Source organism: Columba livia, chromosome 4 (assembly GCF_036013475.1).
Source record: "Columba livia isolate bColLiv1 breed racing homer chromosome 4, bColLiv1.pat.W.v2, whole genome shotgun sequence".
Lineage (NCBI taxonomy): Eukaryota > Metazoa > Chordata > Aves > Columbiformes > Columbidae > Columba > Columba livia.
The window spans coordinates 7394925-7407824 of NC_088605.1; the positions used below are offsets into that span (position 1 = coordinate 7394925).

At 44.0% G+C, this 12900-nt stretch overlaps 1 long non-coding RNA gene across 7 annotated transcripts in view; it reads right to left on the bottom strand.

Annotated features, from left to right (window-relative positions):
* Nucleotides 1–12900, bottom strand: part of LOC110364291 (uncharacterized) — an 84782-nt gene that overhangs the window by 51450 nt on the left and 20432 nt on the right. For all 7 annotated transcript variants that reach the window (XR_010472043.1, XR_010472039.1, XR_010472040.1 and 4 more), the window contains one exon: nucleotides 3359–3495. This is a non-coding gene — a long non-coding RNA (uncharacterized LOC110364291). The remainder of the gene's footprint in view (nucleotides 1–3358; nucleotides 3496–12900) is intronic.

Below are 12900 nucleotides of genomic sequence, written 5' to 3' on the forward strand. Positions count from 1 at the left end.
GAATTTCTTCAGAGATTTACAGCTCCCCAGGCTCTCTCAGATAAAGACAACATATATAAAGAAGGGAACGGCAAGTAAGAGAGAGTAACGGACAGCATCATGTTGCCTTAACAGAAGGTTTATCATCCAAACGATGGCATCTTTGATCAATTGGAGCCAAGCCCTCCCATAACAGGGTCTGACAACTGCCCTCCCCCTGCTCTCCTTAGGTATTTAATTACACGTAAGTGAATAAGAATAAATGAACTGAATTATGCAAAGCGGTACCCTCCCAGGAAGGAGATAATGACATGGCCAGGAGAATTTCTCCCAGTAAGTCACTTACATCTCTAGATTTGCACAGAGTCATCAAAACAATAGCTCTGGAAGGAATCAAAGAAGCCTTTACTTGAGGGTGGTATTGGCGTATGTCATTCCTGACAGATGTTTGTCCAATCTGTTCCTGAAGTACCCACAACCATAGGAACTTCACAACCTCTCCAAGCAACCTATTCCAGTGCCTCAGTGTCCTTGCCCTTCAAGAGGTTTTCCTTATGCCCAGTTTAAATTTAATTTATGTTAATTTAAGCACATTACTATTTGTCCTAACCATCAGGGACAGAAAACCCTCTCCTCCTCTTTGAAATGACCTTTTATGTATCTGAAGGCTGTTGTCAGGCCTTGTTTCAGCCACTACATAACCCCAGGTCTTTCAATTATTACTCACAGAGCAGAAAAAAAAAATAAAAAATAATAGTTAAAAAAATAAAGGTAAAAACCCCCTATCCTTTATGTGCTGATTTGGACTGCAATAGAGATAATTTTCTTCATAGCAGCTGGTAGGGGCTGTGTTCTGGATTTGTGCTGCAAACAGCGTTGATACCACAGGGGTGTTTTAGTTATCACTGAGCAGCACTTACACAGAGCCAAGGCCTTTCCTGCTACTCCAATGAGGAGTGGGCTGGGGTGGGGGCATGAGACACTGGGAGGGGACACAGCTGGGACAGCTGACCCCAGGGATGTCCCACAGCACATGACATCATGCTCAGTATATAAAGCTGGCCAAAGGAGGAGGAACAGTGGACATTCGGAGTGATGGCGTTTGTCTTCCCCAGTAACCACTATGTGTGATGGAGCCCGGCTTTCGTGTACGTGGCTGAACTCCTGCACTTGCCTGCCCATGGAAAGCAGCGAATGAATTCCTTGTTTTGCTCTGCTCTGCTCACTTCTTCAATTGTCTTTATCTCAACCCAGGAGTTTTCTCACTTTTCTGATTCTCTCCCCCATCCTACTGGAGGGGAATGAGCGAGCGGCTGTGTGATGCTTCATTGCTGGCTGGGGTTAAACCGTGACATTTTATCAGAAGAGGACATTGAACTCTGTCCTGTCCATGCACAACTCTGTTAAAAATTCATTAATCAGAACTTGCCATAGTATTCCCGTGCTGAGCAGAGCAGAGACCACTCCTGTCTGAACCTGATAGTGGAACATTTCTCTCCCAGCAGTGTGCCATTGCCTACTTTCAGTTAACTTTTGATCTCTTATAGCAAAAGATACTTTTCTGGAAAATGGCTTTCTGGCTAGTTGTTTCCAAGCCTATTTGCTTAGCAAAATGTTTCTTTGCACTTGTACCCTGCTGAATTTAACCCTACTTTTTCAGACATTTCTTAGTTTATCACACAAATCTAACCTCCTCCTCCAATATGCTTTCAGTCCCTCTCAGCTTTATGCCTGCTGCAAAAATTACCAAGCAAACTTTCATTATTTTAAAGCAAGCTAAGTGGCCTTTGTTCCTAACCCAATCTGCAAGGGTTTGCTTCGCAGCAAGGAAATTAAAACTGTTTGACGCAACTTATTTTTGACCAATTTATGTCGACTGCTATTCATCATCCAATTATTTTTGTAAATGTTACAGACAATTTGTTATGATTGGGTTTTTTTTTTTCTTTCCTCTAGAACTGTTGTTAATCTGAGTGGACTATAATTCCCAAACTACTCTGGGGAAAAAAAAAATAAAAAACAACAAAAAAAAATATCCTTCTCCAGTATTCTTCAAGCTTATTGTAATTATCTGCAGACAGTTTTCATTCTCCATTGAGTAGCAGACCAATCCCCCCTTTGATCTTCCTCATTCTATTAATGATTCTTATAGAATTATTTCTGGTTATCTTTGAGGTCTCATTTCGTGCCTTGGCCTTTCTGGTTTTATCCCTGAATGCTTGTGCTGTTCTTTCAGATTTATTCTTAGAAATCTGACCTCCTCTTTTTTTCCTGTGTGTTTCTGTCTGTGTTGAAGTTACAGAAAAGCCTTTCATCATCTACCCAGCTTGGCACCTACTGAACTTCCTATTCTTGCATTTGGACAGTCTGAATTGTGCCCTTACCTTACTCTGAAGAACTGATAACTTTATCTTCCATTAGCTTTACCTCTTAGGAGATCTTATTTACCAAATCTGAGTTTATTGATACCTGTCTTTTTGAAACCCATTGATTTTATCACTATTTCACCCACCTTCTCCTTCTGATACAGAAAACCTGAGGCAATTGATTAAAAAAAAAAAGAAATCCAGTAAGTATAACAGCCCCCCATCATTTAATGATGGGAACAAAATGTAGCCCTTCTTCTGCCAAGTGGGAAGAAACAGTAGTTAGGAGGGGAAGCTTTAAGAGGAATGGGAATCTACCAGTATGTTCTCATGTAGTGTCAAAGTGACCCGGAGCTTCAGAGAGCCTTGGAGATTGTTTCCATCCAAAACAGTGAGAATTTTTCTGATCCTCATTTCAGTAAGCCGTGCTCTCATTAAGAGCTCTCATAAAATTCTGTTCTTGTGATTACCCTTAAAAAAATCAAAGTAATAAATTTGATAGTGCAGCCAATACCAAAAGCCCGAGAATAGCACTTGAGCAGTGACAGCCATATTAAAACACACTCTCGATACCCATTTACATTGACAGCTTTCCGTTTCTTCTGTGGACAAAGCCCAAGTTCTTAACCTTGAACTTCTTTGAACTTCTTAAGACTCATGTATGCAACAGAGCACTTCTGTATGCTCTAGCACAGAAAGGGAGCTCATCTGGATCTCTTCTGATGTGACATGAGTGACATGTCTTCATGGGTAGACATGTAAGATTTTAAGCACTTGCTTGAAGACACAGCTTCCTCTGATGGGCCATTTAACCCCAAATGCAATAACTTCAGAAAACATGGCAATTAGTCCATATAAGGCTTTGAGTCACAAGTGTTTATCCACTACCCAGAAGGAGACAATTGAACAACTGTGGTTTTGGAATAGCATCCCCCAGTGCTTAAAATGACCCAGCCAGACCTTTTGACATAGAAAACAGCACTGCCACCTACCCCTTCTTCTGCACTACTTACTCCATACCAGCCTTCCCTTCCTGGACCTGCTGCCACTTCTCCATGGACAGAAAGAGCTAGAGCCTCATCATCTTCACAAGGCCGTGGAGCACACAAACTTCATGGTAGCTAAAGAGCTCCTTGTTGAGGTTTCATTCCTAGAAAGACAAAGCACAGATGGACAAGTGAGAAAGAGCAATCCTCTGGCTGTTCTGCACATCCCTTGCTACCTGTGGGCTTGACCCTGTTCTCTTGCATGTAGTTGCCTCCCCTCCTGATGCTGCTGAAACAAGCCCCCTTTTTGGCTGGTGGGGCAGGGACGTGCCTTTTGGAGGCTGTCAAGGATGGGGCTTTGAGTGCGACAGCTGATGTCCCTGGAGATGGTGCCTGCCAGCAGAGCTGACTGCAGCACACATCGTGCTCCAACACCACACTGCACACGTGGAGAGGTGTTTCTTTGAGTGCCCTCATCACCGCAGAAGATGAATGCCAGTTTCAGCCCTTTCCCTCGTAACACAAAGCTTATGACATTTGAGAAAGAGGAACAAATAGGGATAGGGGTGTTTCAGATGCCCGTAAAATAATAATCAAGTTGGGAAGAACCAAACAGCATTAGCTTTTCTCTTCAATATGCCTAAAAACATATTAAGAGAAAATCTCTCCTTTTTTTGGCTCTTTTGTTCAGTTAGACATTTTACTCTCTGGCCTGTGGAAATACAGGCAACAGCTGCCCTTTTGGCTGGACAGGCAAGCCCCGAAACCCTGTAGGCACAGCAATGGCCAGTTATTTCTGGGCGGGAGTCCAGGGGCTGATCTCAGTCCCCAGCCTTCCACAGGGTTTGGGAGCAGCCTCTGTAGGAAAGCATATGCTTTTTTTTTCTCTGTTTTTGGGGTTATTATCAGCAGGAGCCACTTTCGAAATGTATCTCTCTCAACATTTGAAGAGGCAGCAGAATACTCTGAATGGAAAATCCTCACATCGGAAAGATCCTGTGACTGGAAGCCGGCCAGGGCGTGCTGGCCTGTGCACCAGATTGCGAGAGATGGCATTGCAGCCAAGAATTTTCCCTGCTGGACCAAAGAAATGCGGGAGTCTGTTTCCAGGCAGCAGTGAGCAGAAAAAGAAAAGTGCATGGGGTGAGACAAGTCCCAGCAGTCCACAGCAAGCAAATGTAAGCTGATATTTTGCATCTCTAGCCCCTGTCTGCTGTGTGGTCCAGCAGCATCCGCGCACCCGTGTGCATTTCCCAGGAAGGGAAACAGCAGATGTTAAAAGGACAACAAACCTGAGGCCTTCCAGGGAGAGCTGCCTGCACTGACCATGGAGGAATATCAAGGGAAGAGTTGGGTTAAACCCCTCTTCTCCTTCCCAGCAACACATACCATGGAATCCACTGACTCTGTCCCAGCATTTACACAGCAACTGGTATTCTCTTGAACAAAGTCCAGCCAGGGGAGAGGGTGACTCCCTTTACTCAGTCATCTCTGGATAAATTACTCAGCTGAGACTTGGATATAAATCCTAAATCAACCCGAGATGGCTCAAGCCCCATCTTCCGCAAACTGTGCAGTATTTGCCTGTGGGACTCTGTTAAATCCCTGAAAAACAGCGTAAGCAGCTTGGAATCAACTTTCCCTATCCTACCCCCTTTTTCCTAATGTGCTTGTCAACAGCACAATCCTGTGTAATGCAGCGGGATTAGGTCTTGTAGGCATCTGTTGGTGGGAGCCTGTTGAAAAACGGCCTGTTTACAGGACTGACATCAGCCCAGCCTGCAGGATCCGTGCTCAGCCTTGGCAGCGCCAAGGGGTCGCTGCTCCACCAAAATTCCAGAAACCCCGTGTTCTCATTACCACGGGCTCCACACAACAGCTCTCGTTCCAGCTGGGAAAGGAGTGTACTGAAAAATTAATAAGGAGATTTAAATATCTGATTAAAAGATAGGTAGACGGAGGGAGGGTAAGGGAGAATGAGGATTATGTTTTAAGGGGAGAACAGGCTTACAGATGCCTCTGGTTCTGCCACCTGGTAGGTGGAACTTGTCTCTTCAGTACAGATGGATCCAAATGTCTCCTCTGCTTTAGAGGAGACCAGATTGGTGTCTGGATCTTGCTGAAAACTGCTCTTCTGGCAGTCCATACTGGCCTTGCTGCTCCAGCCTTCATTTAATATCTTCTACTGCTTGTTTTTGACACATTGTAGTGGTCAATACCAGGGGAAATTAGGTTTCCTCTGCTTTCTGTAACAGCTTCTTCCACAGTTTCCTGGGCTGCACCAGCTGTAAGTTTTCATTAGAAATTAAACCAGTTTCATCACTGTTTTAGGGGAACAAATTGATTGACCAGATTTGCAGGTACAACTGTGTGTGCCTGCAGGCTCGAATCAGTCACTGCACTGACTGCGCTCTGCCCAGGGAATTTTTTCATCCATTAAAGCTGATCATATCCTTTCCCCTCTTTTGCTGAGAAAAGAAAGGGTGATTTAAAAAAAAAAAAAAAAGTAGTCTGAAATAAATTAATGCTACAATAATGAAATAAAACTGCATTAAAGGCAGAGTCTTCATGCAAAAAGGGCATGAGAATTGAGTGTTCGTAGTGCCATGCCGTTCCCATTGGGTTCTAATCAATGACACACGCCATCTCTGCAAGAGACAGCCCAAAGGCACACTGGGGTGAATTAGAGAGACAATTTCAGCCCTATCCTGATTTTCCCGCTTTTATGGCTTTAAATCTGATCTTTAACATTGTTTGAAAACAATTTTTGTGGTTTAATTAGATATAGTGACAATAAGTCAATAGCCAGTCTAACGTTTTCTGGTCTCCAGCCTGGAAACAGTGAAGTACTGAGTCCGTGGCCTCAGTACTACACTACCTCTATCTACACATCTTAAAAGCCTTTCAAGCCCGCAGTTTAGCTCACCCTTCCATGTGTACTGATCTGCTAAATGTCCCTATACGTGCTAATATTTTCAGGTACCACCTTATAAAGCTTGAAATTACTTATATATATGTTTTTGTTCTAAACCCACGTCTAACAGTCTGTGGTTTGATAGTTTGAATCTTCTTTCCCGTTTGCCAAGCCTGCATTAGTTTGCAGGGGAGGCATGATTCAACCCGAACCTTATTGATAAAACCAGCTAATGGCTGGAATTTACATAGAAATCATACAGGCATCAAAAGCTATCCAGGAGTTTGAAGCATCAGAAATAATCACAGTGCACTGAATCAGATCATATGAATAATTCAAGAGCTTCAGCATCACAGTTTTGTGTTCCTATAAGACCACTGGGTTTTTTTATCAGAATTTTCAGCTTAAAAAAAAACAATGCCATCAAGCCTTGTACACTTATTTAGCTCATTTACAAAAAGTATTACCCTCCCAGTAGCTCCCCATGACTGCTAAGAGTAGAAGTAGGCATCAGGCCAAAATCAGTACTTTCTTAAGATAAAGTTTTCAGAAATATTTTCTAACCACGAGGCAGCAAAACTTCTGATAAGAAATATAAAATAGTTATCACCCTTAATTTTTTTTAATTATTTTTAACAGTTTGCCCTAAATATTTCTGCCCTGCTCTACCATTAACCACTGCCATAAATGTGGGACAAGGGCAGAGTGCTGTGCTAGCCCAGGGCATGCTCTGGTTACTAAAAATACCCTTTTTTCTAACAGTCTCAGGCAATTCCTTCTTGAATGTATGGGACCTGCTCCAAAATACTTATTCCTGTGATTGTGCCCAGGGCTCTGCATCACCGCTTGGACGTGTCCTCTCCCGTTGCCGGTGGCCTGGTTGCTGAATGTGTTTGGGCATCTTTCTGACACCTGAATTTCCACAGGGCTCTGTTGGCCATTTTTATTCTCTAGTGCCCATTTTTCGGTTCTTCAGCCCCTATTTTCTCTGCACTCAGCAGGCTGTGTTAGCCCTTGCATTGCGTGGAAAGGGTGGCCCAGATTACAGGAATTATCTGCCCTTGGAGAGGGGTAGAGGGCAGGCCCAGGTTTCAGCCCTGTCTCTAAATATATTTATTATAAGAGATACAGCAGGATCTTGTTTGAATAGACAATAGACAGGAAATTAACAGTTAAGGCTGAAACTCTAGTCCTTCATTCCTGTGATTAAAAGAAAACAGATATCATGCTGAAAGAGAAAGACAATTTCAGCTTTCATGTAGCACTGTCCTTCAGATGGTGCTTCACATCAGGCATTATTTCTCTGCAGAATTTAGCCATCAATTTCCTTCATTTAAAGTAAAAAGCACCCACAGAAGATTATAAAATGCTCTGTATTCCCAAACAGACAGATCATAATGATTCATCCTGAATGTGCCATTCTGTCCCTCCACACAGATATTAAATGGCTGAGATAAATTGTGGCTTGGGGCTTTACAGAGGCATCATGTCAGCGATAGCAATGGATTACAAACTTCCTCCTTGAGACAGCAAATACCCAATTACCAGCATCATCTTCCTTCACGCTTTGAATAGTGAAGGAGGGGTTGGCATCCATAATTTTTCATTTCTCAATAGATGGAGGCTGATACAGTAATGCATGTTGCAACTGAACGCGCTGATATACAAAGCAATTTATAAACAAAATGCCACATTACACAATCCGTGGGGACGTAGTGGTGAGAGCAAGGAGCCTGCTCCATCCTTTTAGCCCTGTATTCTGTGGGTGTGTGTGGGAAGGCATGCAAACACTCTGGACATGTTGTGATAAAAACATGTTCTTCAACATAGAACATGCAATAATCTGGTCTGATCTCACAGCTGACCCTGTTTGGAGCAGGCCCTTCTGAGGCCCCCTCCAACCTGAATTGTGCTATAAAATGGAAGGGAACGGCTTACATCAGGCAGCAGAAATCAGCTGTCAGCTGGGTCTTTAATGTTTGTTCTCACCATAGACCAGGTAAATAGAGAGTTCAGAAAAGGTAATTACACTGAGCAATAACAATTAAATACCAGTTACTTAATGAGAAACTAAAGGGTTATTAGGGAATACAGGGGTGTCAAAAAAGCTCTGTGAGTCCCTGCTGTTTCCTTTTGGCCACATACAATAGCAAACAACAGCAGGGTTCTTTGAACAGTGACCCTGGTGAACGTTCTTCTCCCAGGACAACAGCAAAGTAACACATGTCTTAATACCCAGAGAGAGGTGCCACCCTGAACTTCTTAGAACAGCAAAGCTCACCGGCTCCTTTTCTTCCAGGAAAGCGTTCTGGAGAGCCTAGATCTTTACTTCTCTGTGTGTTCTTTAAGTCAGACTCATTACCTGAAGTAGAAACACACTGTATCCTACCACTATCCCTGCTTGGCCAGCTCTCTGCACACTCTCATTAAGTTCACAATACCACCAAACTGGATTAAGTGGATGTCACGTTGGGGGACAGGGCTCTATTCAGAGTGACCTGGACAGGCTGGAGAAACAGGCTAATGGGAACCCTGTAGAGTTCAACACAGCAAAAACCAAGTCTTGCATCTGGGCTGGGATGATGCTCTAAAGCACTACAACATGGGCAGTGACTGGAACTAGGGCTGGAAAATCTTCTTTGGAAACAGACGAAATTTGACTGGCCAAGGCTTGAGCAACCTCAACCTGCTCTGAGGATGTTTTAGCTGTAAGCATAAGTCAGACCAGATATCTTTCAACAAAAATAATTGAGTAAATTCAACCTTTGTCCTGCTTAAGAGCTTCAAACGTAGGAAAAGTCTCCTCACTGAAGTACTAGAAGCTCTTCCTTGCTGGGTGATACTAGGCTTTTCAGTTCAAGCTTAAAAAATGTTCTTTAGAAACTTGTTAGCAATAAAACACGAGAGAGCTAGCTGGAAACAATAATTAAACATAAATGATTAAAAAAAGATTGATCCCACTTGCAAGCATTTAAATATGCCAGCTGCTAAATTACAACATTGGCACAGACCTAGATGCCTGTGCCCATTTTAAACAGTGCTCAATGAGATCTGTGTGGATAAGAGGCTGCCCATGCTGGCCCTGGTCCTGTGAGCAGATCAGCTTGCTTGAACCCTCAGTGACCAGAAGAACATTGAAGCAGAATGCCCATGACTTCACAGGGACTCCAGGATGAGACAAGTATGCATTAGTAAGGCCTGGACCATGGGATTGTGACTTAGAATCATAGAATCATGGAATGGTTTGGGTTGGAAGGCACCTTCAAAGCTCATCCAATCCAAACCCCCCCTGCCATGAGCAGGGACATCTTCACCCAGATGAGGTTGCTCAGAGTCCTGTCCAGCCTGGCCTGGGATGTCTCCAGGGATGGGGCATCCACCATCTCTCTGGGCAACCTGGGCCAGTGTTTCACCATCCTCATGGTAGAAAATAAACTGCATTCTCATGGTGTAAGAGAGAGACTTAACCCACAGGTTGGAACAAAGAGGTGGAGTAAGTTGACAGTGATGACAGCAGAGTGAAGGTATCAGCAGGTGCCAACAAAGATCAAAAGGGCTGAATAATAAAGTAATTAAGTTTGCTGATGGCACAAAATCATTAAGATTAATCAAAACTGAAGCTTACTATGTGGAGCTGCAGAAGGAGCTCATGACACTGATTGAGCAACAAAATAATTTTTGGACTTCAGAGCTGAAAATTACAATGTAGTGTACATGGACTTCAAATGACCTGGTGCAATTAGAGTGGTCTTCAAATTCCTTTTAAAGTTTCTGCTAGGGGAAAAGCACCCAAAACTTAGACAGAAGGGAATACAGAGCAAGTGGCATCTGGGAGAGTGAACACATCTCTAATGCTGCAGTTGTAACCTATGCACATCAGGCACTCATAGGAAGTAAATCACACACAACTCCAGCAGCATCCAAGCTGCCTCCCCCAGCAGTTACCCTAATCTCATTTTTTGCTGCCCAGCAGCAGTCTTCATTTTACAAAGTATTAAGGCACAGCACTGGACCCTTCACAGGCTCGTAGTCCCAAGAACAAATGCAGGATAAAGCTGCAGATGGGAAGGATGCAATCACATACATGCTTTAGACCCTGTGAATAGGGACTGTGCACACAGGTTGATTCAAGCCCTTACTCACATCTGCTCCATTTGCAGACTGATATCATTCCAGCATGAACAAGAGCATGAGAAAGGGTTCAGGGCCTCATATGAGGGGGCACTACTCCCAGTTAGGGCTCAAGGCATGCACTGTTTAGTAGCTAAGAACAGAGCACGAGCTTTCCATATAGCCCAGCTAGAAACAAAGGAATGATGGGCACGTACAGCCCATTCTCAGGAATCATCTCAGGTCCCTTTCACCATCACATCTACTCACAGGCTGCACACCATGTGCGTCTCCTGCTTTTGTTAGTCATTTCATTTGTAGGCAAGGGATCGTGTCTGTTGCTCCCTTAATTATGGAAAAGTTGTCTGTGCACAATTTAAACAAGCCCTCGTTCTGCTCTTTATCAATATTGAACACGCTCCCTGTCTCTTCAATGCTCCAGCTTGCAGCCACACAACATTTGCTCGTAGCTGCAGGCTATGTCAGCAAGACTTGGATAGAGCAACAAAAGAGTTCCTCGTTCAAACAAACAACACTAGCAAATCGATCGGATCATTGCAAACACTGTCAGGATTGCAGCCGACTGGAGCTGCACTGTTTCATGGCTGGAAATGGTATTTTTCAATGAATTTTTCAGTGAATACTGTTAGAGCAGCTGTATGTCCTTCAGGAGGTGTTGCTGGTGCTCCCATCTAACCTGGCCTTTCAGGTGTGAGTCAGCATCCAGGCATGTGTCACAGCCCTTCAGGAGGCTGGGGCGCTACTGTGCCAGACGTCATGTGGATGCACAGGAAAGGAGGGACATACACACTGCGTACCTTGAGAGCCCTAAAAGTTAATCAAGTTCTGATCTTAAGCATCTAATTTAGGCATGCAGTGCTCACTGATGGAAATACCTCCGGGAAGCATTCATAGCCCTGCAGGACAGGACACCAGCAGGGAGAAAACACAGACCAAGAATGAAGTGTTGCACCTATGTGTTTGCCAGAGGTTCATTCTGACCTTCTCCAGACCTTTGGGTACCACCAAGAGTGACCAGCAAGAAGAAACCCTGAGGACACCAAGCTAGCTGGTTAGTGAGTGGCAACAGATGATACCTAAGGGTAGTATTTGATCACAAGTGATACATGCCGCTCTAAATCGTTGTAGTTTTGCAGCAGGGAAGAAGGTTGTCTGCTGACTTAGTCCTTGCAGCTCTGATGTGGGCAATGCAGCCATACCCAGATGGACATAAAGCTATGTCTGCCCCAAGAGCAGGCAAACTTGCTCAGCAGAGTCTCCCCCAAAGGCAATGGGCAGTTTTGCTTGCAAATATTCGTCTCCTGCTCCCGTCCCTGGGAAAGCTGATCTCTCTAGTTCTGCACATCCAGAGCAGATCTCACTTTAGAGATCTGGTGGGTGCTTGCTGGTGGAGGCAACAGCACCCCAAAATCAAACCCTGTCCCACAGAGGTGGGGATGAAGGCACAAAGCAGCCCAGGAGAGACATGGCTGACCAGGACCTGGCACTAGCAGCAGTGCTCAGCAGCTGCTGACAGCATCATGAGCAAATGGGCAGGTTGGAAATGGAGGGCATTGTGTCCCAGAACCCTCAACACACACCTCAGTTTCCCCTCTCCCCACCATGTGCATGGTCTGGACGCACAACCCAGGCAGCTACAGCTGAAAATGGTGTCCCAGTAGTCACAGAGGAACCAAAACTCCGCTTAGCCTATCTTCAACAACAAAGGTATCAAGTTTGTAAGTTTTCTCATTTTACTTCTCTCCAATTAGAAGAACACTTGAAAACATGAACCATGCACCAGCATTATTATTCACACTGAGAAGCCCTGTGTATACGCATTGAGTCGTTCCCTCACAGAGGCAAAATCAGGCCTCTGCTGATTGCCAAAAGCCGGGAAACTTTAATGAATTGGTTTTGTTGTACAGGATTAATGACATCAAATCTATCACACCATAATTAAGGGCTTAACATTCATTTGCATAATGATTAAAGCAAACTTGTGAATCACATTGTTACTCAGGTAATAATTATCTGCAACTTTTGTGCAAAGGTTGACTTATTTCTGGTGGTTTTAGTGCCATTTTTTCAAGCAGCTGGTGATTTTGGACCCTTCTGTTCTGAGCTGTCCAGCCTGACCTGACCTTAAAAAGGCTTCTAAGGTCAGAACTTTCTGAAATTGAAACTCACTGAAGGTATCCTCCTGCGCGTACAGAAAATCACTACTTGCTTTTTCAAACCCCAGCTGCCGCTGCTCAGTCTCATGAACAAGAATCAAGGAAATACAAGATCCGTAGGCCACAAAAATGCTAGCAGGGTGTGACTGTTTTACTGTAGGAACAATACTAGCGTGTATAACTCAATATACAGAAGAAAAATTACACTAACCAAGACAATCCAAACAAATGTCACATCCCAGACAAGTGCTAGCACTTGAATTTTAACTTAGGTCATTGTCACTTGCTGCTAGGCAAACTCCAAGTGTTAGAGGCTGAACATTAGTCAGAGCAAAGGTCCATCCAGAGCCCAGTGTCTTGTGACTTGC